The sequence below is a fragment of the Ipomoea nil genome, unplaced genomic scaffold (assembly GCF_001879475.1).
Source record: "Ipomoea nil cultivar Tokyo-kokei standard unplaced genomic scaffold, Asagao_1.1 scaffold2165, whole genome shotgun sequence".
Taxonomy (NCBI): domain Eukaryota; kingdom Viridiplantae; phylum Streptophyta; class Magnoliopsida; order Solanales; family Convolvulaceae; genus Ipomoea; species Ipomoea nil.
Window position 1 is genome coordinate 1,619,475 of NW_017618593.1, and position 22,011 is coordinate 1,641,485.

A 22,011-nucleotide genomic window follows, 5' to 3' on the forward strand; every position below is an offset into this window, starting at 1 on the left:
TAGGCGTTCTGGCTAAGAACGGGTGACGTTCTCAAAAGCCATGGGCGGATGAATATATTGACTGAAAACGGGGGACGTTCTCAAAAATCTTTGACGCGTGGGCATACTAGCTAATAACGGGTGACGTTCTTAGAAATATTTGGCGGACGGGCATACTGGCTAAGAATAGGAGACGTTCTGAAGAATCACTAAAGATCAGAACTATCAAACGCGCAACCATGAAATGCTAAGAACGAAGGCACAAAACAAATGAAGGAGCAAACAATGAACAGAAAAAATAGAATGAGCATGTTAGAAATCGTCATTACAACACCCAAGTGGTCCAGTTCAAAAAAAAATGTTACATATCATCTAGAAAGAAGAATCATAGTTGGAAGCATCCCTTTGTTCAGCTCCATCCTGACAACAAAGATCATCAGCTCTTGGACTTGCATCATCCATTTTCCCAAGGACACATCGATATTAGAAACATCAACCATCACATGAAGGTTGGCAGTCAAGTCCATATAATTATGGTCCAGAGGAACCTTTCATCGCTTATTCAAGCACTGCGACAATCCGGAACCTGAAAAAAGAAGGGTCAGAAGTAAGTTACGACTTAGAAAGAGGAGTAAATTGCCCTAGGCATAGGACTGCCTTGAAGAAAACAACAAAAAGATGAACGAGTGGGGAACTAACCACAAAATGACCAACGCAAGAGCCGCGGAACCACAACTCCACAAGCAAACCTGAAAGAGATAGCAAAACACATCAAATTGCACTGGCATATTCTCTCCCTCTCTCTCTCTCTCTCTCTCTCTCTATATATATATATATATATATATATATATATATATATATATATATATATATATATATATATATATATATATAAATTTACTGGACCCCATTCTTTATTGGAACGGCCCTGACCACAAGCAAACCTGAAAGAGATAGCAAAACACATCAAATTGCACTGGTATATTCTCAAAATATATATATATATATATATATATATATATATATATATATATATATATATATATTTAAATTTACATAAATATATTTCATATATATATAACAAAAAAAAAGGCCGAAACATTTTCCAGAATATATACATATATATAACATATTCAATAATAATAATAAATAAATAAAAAAAGAAAAAAAAAAAAAAAACAAAAAAAGACGTCGTGTTACAGCTGGATTTGGCCAGCTGTAAACAAGACCTGGTCGGTCGCAGCGACCTACTGGCGTTGTTACGGCTGGCTAAATTGGCTAGCCGCAAATAAGGCCTGGTCGGTCGCAACGACCGACAGGCATTGTTACGAACACCTCGGAGGAAAGGAGACGACGCACCGACCTATTTGGAGAAGAAGAGTCGCACGGGAAGTCTCCGTTGTCATTGCTAAGGTCGCGTTTTGCCGTCAAAAATGGAGGAGGAATGAGTTGAGAGATGCAGAATTACAAAGTACGGGTATGGAAGATGAAAATGGCTTTGGCCTGAACAGCAACTTGAAGAAAGAAGTAAGAAGATATGCCTTGCTTGCTTGCATCTATTTCTCAAACATATTTGGTGGATGGACTGGGTTCCTATCTTCCGTTCTAAGCAGATAGTGTGGAATGGGTTCCCTCCCTACTTTCTTGCATCTATTTCTTCTGCCAGAAACTGCCTTTGCGAGAGGGTGTTTGGATATATAGAGTACATAGGCGAAGACCATCGGTTACTTCACAGCTGCTATGTATGCATTTAATACTTTCTCTGCAGTCCTATATGTTTATTCTGTTATTAACAGTCTCATGTATGTCATTTGTCAGCACATGGAGAAGCACACATAATCTTCTAGTTAGTCTTTACACTTTGGATATACAGAGTACATGCAAGAACCAAGGGTTATTTCGCCGGTGCCGTGCACATGGAAGCACACATAACCCTCTAATTTGTCATATATATATATATATATATATATATATATATATATATATATATATATATATATAAAAGAAGAGTTACAGTAACGTGAACCTTCACATCCTTTCCTGTTCATAATTTTGCTATTGTCATATTATTATTATTATTAGCAATCAACCTCAACCTTGCGATCGAGGCTTGGTCGGCCGGAGGCATCAGATACGCAGAAAGGGAAGTGCGAAATTGTGCAATCATTTCCCCGTGCTCGTCCAAAATGCATGCTTCAGAACCCCCAAATCAAGCAGCAAAGGAATATAATCCAACAACAGCATATTGTTTTGGTTTCCGCAATATCAATTTTGTTTTCAAGAGGAGAGCTGTAACAACAAAGATTTAGGAAATAATTACAAAAGCTTATCGGACTGGAAGAATCACTTGAGATTCAGCCAAAAGGAGTTAATGGCATGAAAGAAGACTCTTTATAGTCCTAAAGATTGTACTCATAGTTGTACTCTTTTTTCCTTAGCTAAGTTTTTTCCCTACTGGGTTTTTCATAGTCTAAGGTTTTTAACGAGGCAACTACCGTAATCTGGACCCCCTACATTCAGCTTTGGCTTAGGGGATCACTATGGACTGCTCAGTTTAACGGTTGCATTCAAAATGACCACCACCTAGAAGACTTGACTTTTAGCAGCAGAGAACGGATCAGAGAATATTTTTTAGATACTTTCCTAAGACATCGACTTCGCGAAATCTCAAAAAAGTGAGGAACTAGATGATGGATGGTATACTAGGCCTGGGCCACATGGACCGGCCTATGAAAGCAAATGGATCAAAGAAGCCCAAGAAAGATATATGATACGAAACAACCCAAGAGTTTGTCAAAGATTAGGCCTGTTATTCCCAATATAATTAGAATTGGACTTATTATTTCTAGTATAATAGAATTAGGTTTTATTATGTAACTAAGACTCCCAATATGAGGCAGTCTAGAATTCTTATTCCTTGTAGGGCTCTAGGCCCAAAATATGTATAAATAGAACTCTCACACAGAGAGGAGGGGAGGACTATCATTATTCACCAGCAATACTCATCAATACAAAATTCCTATATTTTCTCCATATATTTTTCCTATATTTTGCTTACATTCTCGTTATTCTAGCGGTAATGTTGGTCTGCCGTTGACTACCCAAAAGTCATAAAACCAACACTATTAAATATTTAAAAGTGGATTCATGCACATCAACACCCTGTGGTGGGTGACATTTACGTTTATATATACGGAGTAATATATATGCTTAATCGGACCTTGATAATATGACACTCGGTTGTGGCATCAACTATTCACACCAATTTGTAGCACATTTTGGAAGACATTGTGATAAAGGACATTTGTTTTAGAGTTTAATACAAAATGCATACAAAAGGATTTCCAAATCTAATGCTTCTGGCTTACAAAATGGACAAAATATAGAGGGTTAATACTAATGAGTAATGATAGAGCAAAAGCATCAATTGGTAAAATTTGGAAATTGCAAAAAGATGCTAGAAAAATGAAAATACACCAATACAAAATGGGGATGAGATTATTGCAAACATACCCATACCCATTAAACAAGAATAATTTCTGCTTCTGCGAAGGCACGAGGAAAATGCAAAAGCTCTTGAATAATTTTAACCTCATCACATGTGAGAAATAACATTTGATGATGACGAACGATAACAACCTTTTCTAGTGCTGAAAAATTAGCAAGTAGCCCCTTAATGAAAAGGATTTCACACGGTAACCCTCTAAATGAGTCAAGCTTCAAGGTATGAAGCATCTCATTTGTTTGATTTGCATGAAGATATGACAAGAGCTCCGACAAGGCGTCTTCATGTTTCGGCATCTAAAGACAAGACAAGACAAGACAAACAACTAAAATATCAATGAATCAATAAAACAATGAACAGTTTATGCATGAAAATAAAGATTACCGGTAATAAATCGATATCAAGTTTGCATAACTTGGGACATTTTCGTAGCAAATGAACAAATGAGGAACTTGGGAAACACGACAGCTTAAGGTATTCCACATTTAGTTCTGGAAATTCCATCCTAGCAAATTCGTCAACAATTTTCTTGGAGATCAAATAGAAAGAAAGTCAGATTAATTCCTTAAAACAATATAATTATAAACCATTAAAAAAACAGGAAAAAAAGAGTTGGTAATATTACCCAGAGAGGACCTTCTAAATCAAGAGTACAAATAGATCTCAAGTTCAAGTTAATGGGGAGAAACTTGCCGTGCACATCAGACGAGCTAGATTTGATTGTTAAACTACACAGCTTTGGAGCAATAATGTTAAAATGACACATGTTTCGGCAGTTGAGAAATGACAAAGTCTCAAATAAGGGAACATTAGGAGCATAATCTTGAAGATTTGTAGCAACAAACTCAACAAACACTCAAAACAAAGTGAAAGAACATTTGGAAATATGCAACGATTGCGAGGGAAATTGATTTCATCAACAACGGCACCATAAAGATGCAATCTCTTGATTGTTGAACAAGAGAATATGCAACTTGGCAACTTTTTATAACCATTTAGCAAGAAACTAATGTAGATTTCAACAACACCTTTCTGTGTGGCTAAAAGTATCACTTGGTCAACGTCATGAGACTGGGGCCTATTTATATCCTTTGTGTTGGAGAAGAACTTTGTTAATTACATCAAAAGCCATAGATTCCTGGGACAAATGTTTCTTATTAAGATAATGAAAGAAGTGATAATCAAAGCTGAGTTGTGTAAGATTGGACCAAACATCTCTCCAGATGGTGGATAAAAGAGCAACTTTAGCAGCTTCTTCAATTCGAAAGAATCCCAATATGTGGTCAAGTATACTGGCGGGAAGCCGACTAATAATATCTCCCCCAGATGCCATAATCCAATAACCTTAACATATGCAAATTAAATAACAAATGAATCAAAAATTAAAATGAACTTGGGGATATCAATTAAATTGCAAGTGCTAAACACAGACATAGGAGTCTGCCAAGTAAGAACATGAACATCGTACCTGTAGTATGCAGAGTAAACAACGAACGATTCAAAACAAACAATCAACTTGCCCAACAAAAATTGAATCCACAAAATATATATGTCAGCCAATCGAGAGTGACAGGATAATAGGAGCTGGCACCCGACCCGGATCATAAGTGGGCATCTGACCCGGCGCCATATTTGACCCAACACCACATGGAGACCCAACGGGCAAAACTCCAACGGACAGAATTCCAACAGGTGTCACCTTTATTGCAATTGAAGCCACCATCGATGAGAGAGAATTAAAGGCTTGGCTCTCCATTTATGTCCCATCTTGTTACCGTTGGCACCTTTGTGTAAGTAGATGCTCCCTCAGCTTGAGGGGACACGTTGAATACTCTGGACAAAGACACGTTGTACTTTCTATACTAAGACACTAAGGCAATACAACTATTGTCACTCTTTCCCACAAAGTTATTCTAATATTATTATTATCGGTAACATTATTACCGTCATTGGTGCTTTCATTGAGAGCCTGAGTCCAACACCCAAGCAGGCGACTATACACACAACTCTTTTCCTCTTTCAACAGCAAGCTTGAAGGAATGGTGTCCCGCAGCTCCCACGGTTTTCACAACGTGAACAATGGCAGTGCCTCAAGTGACCTCCAGGACCAACTCACCAACAATCGCGGAGGGGACGTCCGAGAACAGCTCAACAACGGGAGGCCCGGGGACCTTCGAGACCAACTCAACAATGGAGGGGTGAACCAAGCCGTGAACCTCCAGGCGACCGCCGATGTCATTCAGCAAGCAGTGACGGCGGCGCTGAATCATGTGGCGATGGGACTGCAAGGCCAAGTGCCCCCGCGGCCCCAGGAAATAGGGGTGGAGACCCAAAGAAGTGGACCGGCCAGACGACAACCAGGCCCTTCCCAATCTGCACCAGAACGATTGGGACAGAGGGCGCCCGTGCGGCAAAGATTAGGATCACGGGCCGAGGGGTCCTCTACCAGAGGCCCTCGCCAACACGAAAACAGAGAAGCCGAGAGATCACCCGCAGAGGAGGTGGGCGAGTCTCGGGAGCCGACCCCACGCCAACACGTTGATGAGTCGGCTTTACGTCGACACTTTGAGGAGCGACGCGTCGAAGAGCCGGCTCCGCGTCGGCACTCGGCGGGGAAGCGACGCGTTGATGACCGGGTTCCACACCGATACTTGGAGGAACAGCAGCCGGCCCTGCGCCGGCACCCTGACGAGTCGGCCCTGGTCGAGAGGCTGCAGAGAAGAATCGAGGAGTTAGCAAGAAGGATGGAGGCACGGGAGCAGTCGCCGGAACCCGAGGTACGGATGACAGCACCATTCTCCCCAAGCATCATGGACGTACCTTTGTCGAGGGACTTTAGGTTTCCCGCCATCAAGGAGTACACGGGGGTCACTGACCCACGTGTCCACATGACGAGGTACAAGGCTGCTATGGTAATGATCGGGGCAGGGGACGCCATCATGTGCCGAGCGTTCTTGTCCACCCTGGATGGAGCGGCCCAAGACTGGTTCAACACCATCCCGGATGGGTCGATCCAAAACTTTTGGGAGTTGTCCAAGAGCTTCCTGACATACTTCTCCGGTAGCATACAGCGTAAGAAACCCTTCTCTCACCTCTGTGTAGTGAAGCAAGATAGAGGCGAGAGCCTCAAAGACTTCCTGATAAAATGGAAAAAGGAAGTTAATAATGTCTACGACTTCGACTCCAAGGCGGCGATCCCGATATTTATCCATGCCTTAAGATCAGGGTATTTCCACAAGCAGCTGAACGCCCACCACCCCCGCTCTTACGAAGATCTGATAAGGACGACTAGCCGCTATGCCGAAGCAGTGGACATCGACAGGAAGAAGAAGGACGAAGAGGATGGTAGGAAAGGTGGGAAGCCTGGGAAAGCGGGTCCGCCCAGCCAGGTACCACTCTCGAACCACCCGACCGCAGGGAAAGGCCGAGACCACGAACGACCTTGCCTGGCCCCCTTGCATAATTTAACTCCTCTTACCCATCCCGTCAGTGTCATTCTAAAGCAAGCTGAGGAGATGAGAATGGTAGAATTCCCCGAGGAGTGCATGAAGGTCTCCCCAAAGGCGGACCAAACAAAGTACTGCAGGTTTCATAGGCAAACCGGCCACGATACGGATGAGTGTCACGTTTTGAAGAGACAAATAGAAGAACTCATCCAGCAGGGCTACTTCTGACATTTCGTCAAGCGATCCAAGCAGCAGCAGCAACAGCCGCAACACAATCCACCAAAAAATGTCTGGAGGAATGAGGATGGCACAGAGCCGTCCACCTCGAACGCCAAAAAAAAGAGAACACGGCCAAATATCTGAGCAGAATGATAGCGAGAAAGAAATCTAGGTGGCGCCCAGACGACAAAAGAAGCACACCATACACTTTATCTACGGTGGGCCCGCAGGGGATGACATGCCCGCGGAAAGAAAGAAGTGGAGTCGGCAGCTATACGTGGGAGAAGTGGTGAGTCTTCCTAGAGAAGAGAAACAGAGACATGAGGCCATCACCTTCTCTAATGATGACCTCCCAGAGGGCCCGTTACCCCATCATGACACCCTGGTGATTGAGATGGACGTCAACAATGTCATTGTTCGCCGCATCTTAGTCAACACGGCAAACTCAGTCAATGTGATGTATAACAATGCCTTCACCAAGTTAGGGATACCTAGGAACCAGCTCAAAGAAGTACGTATCCCACTCTCGTGATTTACGGGTGATTCAGTGGAGACGGAGGGGTTAGTGGTCTTACCAGTACATACCCCACTCTCGCAAACTTGACGTGGAATTCATCGTGGTAAGACTCACTTGTGTGCACAACATCATTTTGGGGAGACCGGCGCTGGAGGACCTCAAGGCCATAGTGTCGGTGGAACACTTGTGTATGAAGTTCCCTACTCCGAGTGGGATAGGTGTCGTCAGAAGAGACCAGCGAGCAGCACGCAGTTGTTACGTAAAAGCATGCAAAAAGATTGGCGAAAAGGACCTACAAGTTCACAGCATATGCAAGGATGATCGATCGGGTATGGAACTCAGAACATTTAATTAGATAATATAGGTAATACTTTGTAGTCATGGTCCGCCCAGACCTGTAACACAATATTTTGTAATCATGGTCTGCCCAGGTTACTCAAATAAAAGGTTCTCATCACCACCTTCGATCAACCAAAAGCCGGCCGACGCCGCATTGTAAAAATAAAAATAAATAAATAAATAAATAAATAAACCAAGGCCGAGGCGCACGCCTCGGCCCAGCGCGGGCTGAGGCGACGCCTTGGCCCAAGGCACGACTGAGGAGGCGCCTCAAGCCGAGCCGCAAAAAGGCCTGAAGAGTGCGCCTCGGCCAGCGCCCACGGATGAGGCGACGCCTCGGCCAAACCCGGCTAAGGCGACGCCTCAGCTGAAAAAAAAAAAAAAAAAAAGGCCGCCAGGCTCACGATTCGGCCAACGACTGAGGCAGCACCTCGGCCGGTGGCCTGAGGCGCACGCCTCGGCCAGGCCGAGGCCCGCGTCTCGGCCACTGGCCGGGGCGGCACCTCAACTTGTCCGTAAAAAAAATATAAAAAAAAAAAAGAAAAAAAAAACCGGAGCTCGCCTCGGCCACGATCGATCGAGGCGACGCTTCGACCACGATCGGCCAAGGCGCACGCCTCGGCTACGATCGGCCGAGGTGCATGCCTCGGCCACGGTCGGTCGAGGCGACGCCTCAACCACGATCGGCCAAGGCGACGCCTCGGCCACTATCGACCGAGGCGCACGCCTCGGCCACGAACGATTGGCCGGGGTGCACGCCTCGGCCACGATCGGTCGAGGCGACGCCTCGGCCGCGATCGGCAGGAGGCACGCACCTCGGCCAGCCTAGGCCGCAGCCCGTCTCGGCCAGCATACAAATAAAAAAAAAAGGTCGAGGCGCATGCCTCGGCCAAATGCGCCTCGGCCAGATGGCTGAGGCGCATGCCTCAGCCATCTGGCCGAGGCACACGCCTCCACTGTGGCCGAAGCGCAATGCCTCGGCCACTGGGCGGGGCACTCGCCTCGGCTAGCTGTGGCGGTGCCCCAGCCCGAAGCCGGCCCACGCCGCAAAAAAAAAATGGAAAAAAATGATAACGATAAACCGCAGAAACCGATAGATGGTGACAAGAGCTGATAGAGAGGTGCTCAAACCGTTCGGGCAGGAACGGATTTGGAAAGCACAAATCATGAGGAATTTGGAAAACAGAATCGCATATCCTAAATCACTTAGGATTCTGCGCAGTCTCAAGATAGATTCAACCTTACTCCCAAGTCAACTCAAACACATCCGTAGACTCAGGAGTAGGGGGAACTAGTGACAGGATAATAGGGGCTGGCACCCAACCCGGATCATAAGTGGGCATCTGACCCGGCGTCATATTTGACCCGGCACCACATGGAGACCCAACGGGAAAAACTCAAACGGACAGAATTCCAACAGGTGTCACCTTTATTGCAATTGAAGCCACCATTGATGCCACCATTGATGAGAGAGAATTAAAGGCTTGGCTCCCCATTTATGTCCCATGTTGTTACCGTTGGCACCTTTGTATAGCTTGAGGGGACACGTTGAATACTCTGGACAAAGACACATTGTACTTTCTATGCTAAGACACTAAGGCAATACAACTATTGTCACTCTTTCACACAACGCTATTCTAATATTATTATTATCGGTAACATTATTACCGTCAGAGAGTATATATATTTACAAAAAGGAGTGCAAGACATGAGATAAACAAATGAGATGGAGAGAGGGAAACATGAAGATGGAGATAAACAAAAAATGGAACGGAGAATGCGAGAGGAGGAGATAAACAAAAATCTATGGGCGTCTGCGGTATCGTACAAGATGGAGAGAGGGAGTGTGGCAACGTCGAGTGTTTACCGAGAAACGGAAGAGAGATGGAATCAGAATTGAAATTACAAAATTAACCCTATATTTAACACTAACTTAACGGATTAACAAACGGAGGACGATAGTGAGTTAAAAAACAAAAGTCTAGGACTATATTAGGTCATCAAAGTCATTTAGGACGAAATTGAGAAAACCCACTATAGTCTAGGACTATTTTGGGTATTAACTTTGCATAATTAGACATCATTAATTAGTAGAAGGGAATTATGTATAATCATTACCTTGTGTAGTTAGTATAATTTGAGTAGGTTAATTATTATATGTACTAGTAATTTAGTATAAACTAGTGTTTTATCCGTGTGATGCATGAAAAAAAAAATTGTTATTATTAATCTATATTTATACTTCTATACTTATAATTAAAAAAAAATACTATTTACTTGATTTTCTGCCCAAACAATAATAAATAGTAAAGGTAAATTAAAAAGGAACGAAAATTAAAAAATGGATAGAAATATTTCACAATAATATTCTACATCATCAAATAAAAATGGAACAAAAATTAGGTAAATTGGAGAAGAAAATGAATATTAATAATTGACTGAAAATTAAAAATTAAAAAAAAAGAACGGAAATTAGGTTAATTGAAAAAGGAAATAAATATTAATAATTGGCTGAAAAAAATGATTCATAATTGACTAAAATGGAAAAGAAAATGGTCGATCATTGCTTTTTAAATTTTCACAACAATATTACATAGTAGAATAAATCAAATCACAATTATATCAAAAATCTATCACAATTTTAAATAATGAAAAGGAAATTAAAAATCTATACCATAATTAAAAACAAAATCCTATTTACTTGATTTCCCGCCCAAACAATTGTAAATAATATCGGGCCGTTTGATTGGAGGAAGCGAATTAGGTGGGAAAAGAATTGCAATTCCATGGGGGTGGAATAATGTGGGAATAAAGTGGTAATTTAAATTCCAGTGTTTGGTTTGCATGAATAGAACTACATGAAATTTCAATTCCCGTGTTTGGTATACATGGAATTGAAAGAGAATTAGTAGTATAAAGTTTAAAATGCGCATACTTATTATTATTATTATTATTATTATTATTATTATTATTATTATTATTATTATTATTATTATTATTATTATTATTATTATTATTATTATTGAGTTAATTCCAGCAATGGTCCTCTAACTATGTTGATTTTCCACAATTGGTCCTTGACTTTTAATTTGGACAATTTAGACACTTGACTTTCGAATTCTTTCCAATGTTAGTCCTTCCGTCAAATGAAGGTTAAGTGGATGTTAGTTTTAGGGGTAAAATAGTCATTTCACTTTGCTTACTTTATAATTATCTCTTTCAAGGCATTCTCTGATCTGCACGTCCTCCATGTTCAACTTCTCGAATTTGAGCATTTCCATCTGCTCGGAATAACAGTTTCCTTCCTTTTTGGGATATATATGAATCTTATGAAGCTAAGAATAGGTCTGTACCGACATTCTTTCCGGCGTTGTAAACAAGTCCAATCCGCAGGCAATCTCGGACGTCCATGGAAGTAACAGAGAAGAAGACGATGAGCATAATAATAGAGTGAGTGATTGGAGGGCTCTTGATAAGCTGGTTGCTTCCCAGTTGAACCACGACGATCGTAATGATGATCAAAGGAGATACAACGGGTCCGGCGAGCAAAGATTTAAAAATCAGAACGACCGCTTCTCCGGCATAAATTGAGTCCAAGGTTTCTTCCGCAGGAGAGTGTCGGAAGTGAGCACTCTTTTAAAATATTAATACACAGGCAAAGTGGGATCTCTATCTGTGATTTTCAAACTCATGGAATTCGCCACATCATTTATGTTCTTCATGAGAGCCACACTGGTTTTCTTGATGTACCTGAAACTCTTGCTAATATAAGAGTTCATGTTTATCTTACTGTCTGATCTCCCATGTGCTCTGTGCATTAGCTCCTTAACCATCCAGGAGTACCATGGTTAGTTGCTTCCCAGTCTGGAGATCACTCAGCTTGTTCCACATTCCCTTTTCGTTGCACTCTTTCACGATGAACTCCTTCCCCGTGTCCAGATTCTTTATCAAGAAAAAGGAATCAAAACACTCATATGTCATATTAGTCGTCTGGTCCCTCTCTTTTTGTGTTTCTTTCGTTTCTGTGCTCCCGATTCTCTCGACCTCATAAAACATGCAGATTTTCTTGTGTCTGCCTTTTTATTAATTTGAATATGCAATTCAGTTAAAATGAATACCCAGTTAAAAAGGCCACACACACACACACACACACACACACACACACACACACATATATATATATATATATATATATATATATGGCGCAAATGCACGGCACAGACCTATTCTTAGCTTCGATCATCATATTCATATATATCCCTAAAAGGAAGGAAGCTGTTATTCCGAGTAGATGAAAACGCTCAAATTTAAGAAATTGAACACGGGACGTGCAGATCAGAGAATGCCTTGAAAGAGATAATTATAAAGTAAGCAAAGTGAAATGACTATTTTACACCTAAAACTAACATCCATTTAACCTTCATTTGACGGAAGAACTAACATTGGAAAGAATTCGAAAGTCAAGTGTCTAAATTGTCTAAATTAAAAGTCAAGGACCAATTATGGAAAATCAACATAGTCGGAGGACCATTGCTGGAATTAACTCTATTATTATTATATAAATCCTAAATGGCCAAATTATAATTTTGCTTTTGAAATTTTATAAAACACGCTGTAAATAAACCCTCGAATTGCAACAAAAGCAATAAAAATAGATAAAAGTGTTTTGAGAAAACATATTTGATTGAGGTTTGACTACTAATTGACGTTCTGTGTTGAGAGTATAAGAAGAAGAAACGCTATAATCGAAAGAGTGATGTCAAACATCAATTTTAAATTAAAAATTAAAAGAGAGGAAGGGAACTGGGTGGGAAAAGAATTGCAATTCAATGGGAGAGAAATAATGTGGGAATAAAGTGTTAATTTAAATTCCAGTGTTTGGTTTGTAGGAATAGAATTACTGGGACCGTGTTTGGTATACATGGAACTTGAAAGGGAATAAACAGTATAAAGTCTAAAATGCTCATACTTATTATTATTATTATTATTATTATTATTATTATTATTATTATTATTATTATTATTATGTCACCCCTGTAATGCACATACTAAATATTTGAAATATTAAAATCATGTTATGTAATTAAAAATATTAATGTTATTAAATTGTATATTTAAAAAGAGCGAATATGAGATTTATTTTGTTAGACTATGACTTTATGTTTTACAGTAAAAGTAACATATTTTGAACTATTAATACAAACTAGTAATTTACCCGCGCGATGCACGGGGAAAAATTATGTTATTATAAATATAAATAAAAAAATAGAAAAAATAAAAATATTTTAAATTGTTTAATCTAATAATATTTTTGAGATTCCATTGGTCAAGTATTTATTATTTTTATAGAATACAAAATTATAATTATAATTTTGTATGGTTAATATAATCTCTATTCTCTAATTATGTACATATTCAAATAAACTTATAGAGAGAATTTACATAATTACATTGATTTATTCTTAATTGTATTTAATCTATATTATAATTTTCACAATATGAATAATAACTAAGATAATTACATTTAGAAAGCAAATTTCAAATTTTGTATGAGTAAATTTAAATTCTAATTGAACACATTTTTTTTATATGATTATATAATATATTCTTTATGCACATGGCATTCCATAAACTCAAATGTCATTTTATAAGTCCAAGACCACTTTTTGTAGAGATAATTCAAATATATTTTTTTTCTTTTAAAAGTCCTAAGTTTAGACATCCAGTCAAACATTAAAGACCCATAGGATATATACATTTATATATATTTAAATTTTTATTTATGGCTTAAATGATTTTTTTTTATTCTGAAGTCCAATAATTGACCCACGGCCCGCAACATTTGCTTTCTTCATCCCTTCTCGCTTCTGCCATTTCTTTGAAGAATTTGAGATGGAGAAAAATTATATGTAGAGGCTTGCATTAATTGCACTGTTTCAGATATCGAGTAGGCTTTCAACAAAAATTTAATTAATATTGTAATCCCAAGAACCACCATAAATAACAAAAGCATATCAAATATACTTTCATTTTTAAGCCAGAGATTTAATTAATATTGCATCGTTTCATATTTTCTATTAATCGGGAATCGGAATCCTTAATCCTAATATCATAACATTTAATAACTCCATTAATTCAATAAATGTAATCCTTTGTTATGGGCGAGGAAAAAAATAGCTATTTTATTTTTCATATGTTGTGCTTTTTTTTTTTTTAATAGTAAAAGATGTTGTGGCTAATTTAATTTATAGCTAGTAATAATAATAATGTTGGTAATTAATTGTAAAATCAATACTTTTTAGTGGATCTAGATGAACCCAAAACTAAAGATGCTTATGAAATAAGTATTTTCTTTAATAAAGTCGGTGGTATTAAAAAAAAATATATTTTCTTTAAAGCTTAGTCACTTGCACGCTGCACTAATAGGCATGATTGCGGTTCGGCTAGATTCGGTTCCGGTTTCGATTTCGAACTGCGGATTCGAACTTTTTTTTTTTTCTAAATTCTATTCCTTATTTTTAAAATAGTCCAAATTCAACAAATATTTTTATTTTTTAGAATTTTTTCATTCTTTTTTTTTAAAGGAATAATGTCAAATAGGCCATCGAACTACACAAGAAAATTCAATTAGGCTATTGAACTCAAAAAAATGCAATTGGATCCCTAAACAACACAAAATGATGCAATTGAACCAAAAATGACTTGTTTACTTGTTAACTTGCTGATGTGGAGGTTATCATGTTAAAATAATAATTTTTTTTTTTATTATAATAATTTAAAATAACAAAAAAATAAAAATAAATAAAACAGGTTCGCCGCTTCATATCGTGGCTGCCGGAGACGAAGAACCACTCTTCGTCTCCGGCATGGTCGTCTCCGGCTACGGACGAAGAGCTCTTCGTCCCCGGTCGGAGACGAAGAAGGATATATATATACATATATATATACATATATATATATATATATATATATATATATATATATATATATATATATATATATATATATATATATATATCCGGACGAAGAGCTCTTCGTCCCCGGTCGGAGACGAAGAATATATATATATATATATATATATATATATATATATATGTTACTATAATATAGTTATGTAAAGATATATATTTAAAAATGAAAAATGGACTTTCAAAAAATAAAAAAAAAAATGAAAAATGGAATAGAATCATTTTAGTATCCGCAATTTATAAGGAAAATTTTGTAATTAAAGATAGAAAATGTTTTGCAATACGAGATGGAAATATAAGGTTTAGTTGAGATGGAAAGAATATTAATCGATATGGAAATTAATAATTTTTACACCAAATGTTATTTTATACTAAAACTATAAGGATTGTGTAATTATAAGGTTTAGCCGAGTATGTAAAAAAGTAAAGGTTTAGTCGAGATGGAAAAAATATTAAATCTCAGTTATATATTTTATAAAATGTAAAGTGAATGGAGAATTTTTTTTAAAAATTGTATATATTGTTGGTACCGTTGGTAGAAAAACAAATAATAATCAAATAAAATTGACTATTATTTTCTGGAAAGGAGGGAAGAAAAGATGAAGAAATTTGGCTAGTGTTTGGTGTTGGGTTTTTGCAAGAGTCAAGTGAGCACTCTTTCCTTAAAACCTTATTTGCCACCTCCCAAAGATGCTAGGAGCGTTGTGGCCTAGGCTTCCCAGGATAAAACTTGCTATGGTTCAATGTTTGAGTATTCACACAAAGAATCCGGCGAGCAAGACAATGGCTATGAACACAATATAGCTAAAGAAGGAGTAGAAGCAGAGAGGTTTTGAAGCTGGAAAAATATAATTTCGTGTTGTGTAATTCAATGTGTAAAACTCTACTGCCCAAATCCTCTTTATATAGGGGTGAAGGATTTAATAGCTTTTAATTAGGCACTTAAGGGAACCCCTTCCACCTTCCTGTAACAGCACCATTAACATGGCCTTCAATTCAAAATTAAAAATTGGAATTAACTCAAAGAATTAATTCCGTAACAGTAGAATTGAACAGCCAACGGTCACAAAACTGCACAGGTTCAGCGTAGGCCGAAACTTCCAGTTTCGACCCCAGGCCGAAACTTCCAGTTTCGACCTTAGTGCCTTTTATCGTCTCGGCCTCTCGGGCCGAGAGCACAGTTTCGGCGAAACTACAAGTTTCGGCCAAGTGTAGCCGAAACTTACATGGAAGTGTTGGAAAACAATTCCAAAGTTTGGCATAACTTATGCCCGCAAGGCCAACCAATTTCCTGGACGACATTCGTGCCCGCAGGTGCCGGCGCATACGAGCTCAAGCAGGCTTGATTGCTAGTTGGAATTTGATTTGCACCCACCCCCCCTCCCCCCGCGCGAGAGAGCCTCTATGCTATACAATTCTACAAGCTTCAAAAGAGCTCTTGTATATATGGGGGGAAAATCTTCATTCCAAAGCAATGTGGGACAAAAGCCACTTTTTCCCTTCATTTTCCAACTCAAATGGGTCTACTTTGAGAATCAATATCTCATTCACCCATTATCCGTTTTGAGCGTACAATATATCGATCTCTTCGTCTCACTACGAAGAATTCGAATCCACTTTGACCCGACCCAAATCGGAAGTGGACCCCACTGATAATTGTACCACAAAATAGCCACTTAACATGCCATTTTATGCCATTTTAAGCTATTTTTTTTTCCAACAATCCCCCACATGAATGAAAAATTGATTTTCGGGGTATTTTGAAATTGGAAACAACTGTGTTCAAACGGTCGATCCCTGCATAGGATAGGTAGGGAGTCACTATACCCTTTGAACCTTCCCTAGTGAAGACATGTTTACTCTACTGGCTGTACGGTAGAACGCGATGTCTTTGAACCGACTGCCGTTTGTGTAGACGATGACATATCTCACACAGGAATCTCCCAACCATGCTCTTGTTCTCATGAGTGTGCCCGTTTTGGTCGTGGGTCACCGTTCCTGGTTCTGCGAGAGTTTCTAAAGAATTGTGCCCAACAATTCTCCTTTGAAGCGACCCTCACTTCTCTCTAACATAAGTGATTCTTTCTCGAGTATCCCGCATACTCAAGAATCATTAAAGCATTAACATGCTAGCCTCTTGCGGGAGTCACTGTTTTAACGAGGAGTGGTAGGGAGTCCGAGACCCCCACAGTGACGCGCTCCGTTCCATAATTTAGTTGTCCCATTGAACCTAGGTGCCAGCTAGGTTGGGTATCCACTATAGAACATTTTAGTCCAAGGGCTTAGACCCATTCCTCGTGTCAACTTCTCCACAACTTCTCTTTCTAACCCTTTGGTTAGCGGATCCGCTATATTGTCTTTTGACTTTACGTAGTCAATCGAGACAACACCAGTTGTGAGTAGTTGTCTAATGGTATTATGTCTACGACGCACATGTCTAGACTTACCATTATACATATGACTCTGTACTCTCCCGATTGTGGCTTGACTATCGCAATGCACACATATTGGAGGTACCGGTCTTTCCCAATTAGGAATATCCTCTATAAAATGGCGTAGCCATTCAGCCTCTTCACAACCTTTGTCCAAGGCTATTAGCTCAGATTCCATCGTGGATCTAGCTATCACAGTTTGCTTAGAGGATTTCCACGGAACGGCTACACCGGCTAGTGTAAACACGTAGCCACTCGTAGACTTAGAATCCTTAATGTCAGATATCCAATTCGCGTCACTATACCCTTCAAGTACAGCGGGATATCTCCCGTAGTGCAGTCCAAGATCACGAGTATACCTCAAGTATCTCATAACCTTTACTATTGCCTTCCAGTGCATAGCACCGGGGTTACTCGTATATCTACTGAGTTTACTAACCGCATAGGCAATATCCGACCTAGTACAGCTCATAAGATACATCAAACTACCAATAACCCGAGCATATTCCACTTGTGAAATACCTTCTCCGTGGTTCTTGGTTAGATGAATATTTGTATCAAATGGTGTCCTAGCCACTTGACTATCATCCTTGTTAAATTTCTCAAGGATTTTGTAAATATAATGTGATTGGCTCAACACGAGTCCATCAGGTCTTCTAATGATTCTAATCCTGAGGATTAAATCAGCCAAACCCATATCCTTCATGTCAAATCTCGCATTTAACATGTTCTTGGTAGACTTGATCATCCGATCATTACTACCAACGATGAGAATATCATCGACATATAAACAAAGAATGACGTAGCCATCTATCGTTTCCTTAACGTAGACACATTTGTCACTTTCGTTTATTTTAAACCCGTTAGTTAACATCGCATGGTCAAATTTTTCATGCCACTGCTTAGGCGCTTGTTTTAAACCATAGAGCGATATAACCAATTTACACACTTTCCTTTCTTGGCTCGGAACCACGAACCCTTCGGGTTGTTCCATATATATTTCCTCATCTAATTCGCCATTTAGGAAAGCAGTTTTTACATCCATTTGATGAACTTCCAAGTTCCGCAGCGCGGCTATGGCAAGTATCATCCTAATGGAGTTTATTCTCGTCACGGGAGAATACGTGTCGAAGTAATTAAGGCCCTCGCGTTGCCTGTAACCCTTGATTACAAGCCTAGCCTTATACTTCTCGATGGAACCATCCGGTTTCATCTTCCTTTTAAAGACCCACTTGGATCCTATGGGTCTACTACCCGTAGGAAGATCAACGAGTTCCCAAGTGTGATTATGTAGGATAGAATCCACTTCACTTTTTATAGCCTCTTTCCACATTGGTCCTTCCGTAGAAGTCACGGCTTCTACATACGTTCGAGGCTCGTTCTCTATCAAACAAGATAGAAAATCGGGTTCATTTTCTAATAAACAAGTTAGAGTACCCGAATCGTACTCTAACAAGTAAGTTAGAAAATCAGGACCGAATGATTTTCCAACTCTCGCCCGCTTACTGCGTCTCGGCTCGAGCTCGGGTTCTTTCTCAGATTCCCCACTATCATTATCCATAGTTTCGTCAAATGTTCATTTTGACGTACTTGGTCCCTCGTTGGACCTACAAGGAAATATATTCTCGAAGAAATATGCATTCCTTGATTCTATTATCGTGTTCTCGTGTACATCCAGATTATTGGACTCGTGTACTAAGAACCGATAAGCACTACTATTCTGTGCATAGCCAATAAAGATACAGTCCACCGTCTTAGGACCTATCTTTACTTTCTTAGGTGTTGGCACCAAGACTTTGGCAAGACACCCCCACACTTTCAGGTACTGGTAGGAAGGTTTCCTACCTTTCCACAGCTCATAAGGAGTCTTATCGAGCTTTTTGCGGGGTACCTTATTCAAAAGGTAATTACTTGTCAAAATCGCCTCACCCCACGCATCTTGAGGTAGGCCCGAACTTATAAGCATCGCATTCATCATATCTTTCAATGTACGATTTTTTCATTCGACAACACCGTTCGATTGAGGTGAGTAAGGTGTCGTACGTTCGTGTATTATACCTACACTTGCACAGAAGTCACCAATAGGTGCTTCGTACTCACCACCTCTATCGCTTCTAACCTTCTTAATTCTCCGATTAAGTTGGTTTTCCACTTCATTCTTATAAAGAACGAATTTATCAACGGCTTCATCTTTGCTTTTAAGCAAATACACATAGCAGTATTGTGTGCTATCGTCGATAAATGTGATAAAATACTTATTACCACCTCTCGTTTGTATCGATCTAAAATCGCACAAATCACTATGGATTAATTCTAGTGGTTCAGTTTCCCTTTCAACCGATTTGAAAGGTACTTTCGTTAGTTTTGCCTCAACACAGATTTCACACTTGTTATTTGTGTCAATTTGAAAGTTAGGAATATGGTCCATGCTAATTAATCTATGCATAGAATTAAAATTAACATGACCTAGTCTACCATGCCACAAACTGGAAGACTCAAGCAAGTAACAGAATTAACTTTGCTTTTATTGATAACAGGAATTACATTGAGCTTAAAGAGCCCATCAGTTACATATCATTTACCAACAAACATCCCTAACTTGGACAAAACTACTTTGTCGGACTCGAACACCATGCGAAAGCCATGCTTGTTCAACAGAGAGCCAGACACAAGATTCTTCCTCAGCTCAGGAACATACAGCACGTTGTTCAACGTCAGTTCCTTCTCGGAAGTCATCTTCAGAACCACCTTGCCCATGCCTTCCACAGCAGACTGAGCAGAGTTTCCCATCCACACCTTTTCACCCTCAATGGTCTCAAAGGTGTTGAACATCTCTCGGTTGCAACACAAGTGCCTGGTTGCACCGGTATCAATGAACCATTCACGAGGGTTTGAGCCCACGAGGTTCACCTTGGTCACCATAGCCGAAAGGCTAATCTCGACCTCCTTCTGACTGCTATCTCCAACAATATTGGCTTCAGAACTCCTGTTCTTCTTCCTTGGAGCTTGCATTCAGATGCTCTGTGGCCATGCTTGCCACAATTGTAGCATTCACCAGGAAACTTGTTCTTGGTAACGCCACCTTTTGGACCTAGCTTTCGCTTGTCCTTCTTGTTCCTCTTGGAGCTCTTACCGTGCTCCACAACATTGGCTTTAGCGCCAACAACGATAGGAACCTTCCTATCATTCGTCCTGTTCCCTTCCTCAATCCTGAGTCGCTGGATCAGGTCCTCCAGATTCATCTCCTTTCGCTTATGCTTAAGGTAGTTCTTGAAGTCCTTCCAACCTGGAGGCAACAAATGGATCACAGATCCCACTTGGAAGGCTTCACTTAGCACCATGCCCTCGTCACGGATCTCATCAAAGATTAATTGCAAATATTCTACCTTACTTAGCACGGTCTTTGAGTAAACCATTTTGAAGTCGAGGAATCGGCCAACCACAAGTTTCTTTGAGCCGGCATCCTCACTTCGGTATTTATGATCCAAAGCTTCCCACAACGCTTTTGATGTGCTTATCTTTCGATATACATCATATAGCGTGTCACACAATCCATTTAGGATGTAGTTTCGGCAAAGGAAGTCCGAATCCTTCCAATAGCTAACCGCCATCACGGATTGTGCATCTTGTTCCTTCAACTCGGGAACCTTCTCGGACAAGAACCTCGCCAAGCCGAGAGTTGCTAGGTAGAACAACATTTTCTGTTGCCACCTCTTGAAGTTCGAACCAACACTGGTGAACTTCTCCGGCTTTTCAGCCGAACCACTCAGTACCGAAGGTACCCGAGACATGGGAATATAACCCTTAGTGCTCCCACCATCTTGTGAACCAATGTTCACTGGTGTAGCTTGGGAATTAGCAACATTGTTTCCATTTCCTCCACTATTATCCGCAACAACATTATTGTTGCCGTTTCTTCCATTGTTGTCCACAACAACATTATCCTCCCCATCGATTGGCAGTACGGGATGCTCCATTTTTCTTCAAGGAAATTCGGAGAAGACCACCAACGGAAAAACAAATAATAAGGTTTTAAGACTGTTGGTACCGTTGGTAGAAAAACAAATAATAATCAAATAAAATTGACTATTATTTTCTGGAAAGAAGGGAAGAAAATATGAAGAAATTTGGCTAGTGTTTGGTGTTGGGTTTTTGCAAGAGTCAAGTGAGCACTCTTTCCTTAAAACCTTATTTGCCACCTCCCAAAGATGCTAGGAGTGTTGTGGCCTAGGCTTCCCAGGATAAAACTTGCTATGATTCAATGTTTGAGCATTCAAACAAAGAATCCGGCGAGCAAGACAATGGCTATGAACACAATATAGCTAAAGAAGGAGTAGAAGCAGAGAGGTTTTGAAGCTGGAAAAATATACTTTCGTGTTGTGTAATTCTATGTGTAAAACTCTACTGCCCAACTCCTCTTTATATAGGGGTGAAGGATTTAATAGCTTTTAATTAGGCACTTAAGAGCACCCCTTCCACCTTCCTGTAACAGCACCATTAACATGGCCTTCAATTCAAAATTAAAAATTGGAATTAACTCAAAGAATTAATTCCGTATCAGTAGAATTGAACAACCAACGGCCACAAAACTGCACAGGTTCAGCGT

At 39.8% G+C, this 22,011-nt stretch overlaps 1 long non-coding RNA gene across 1 annotated transcript; it reads right to left on the reverse strand.

The window, feature by feature from the left end:
* Nucleotides 1-3,437: 3,437 nt before the first annotated feature.
* LOC109149947 lies at nt 3,438-3,910 on the reverse strand. The gene is made up of 2 exons (XR_002049045.1): nt 3,869-3,910; nt 3,438-3,780 (listed from the first exon to the last, which is right to left on the reverse strand). It is a non-coding gene; the product is annotated as an uncharacterized LOC109149947 (long non-coding RNA).
* Between the last annotated feature and the right edge of the window lie 18,101 nt (nt 3,911-22,011).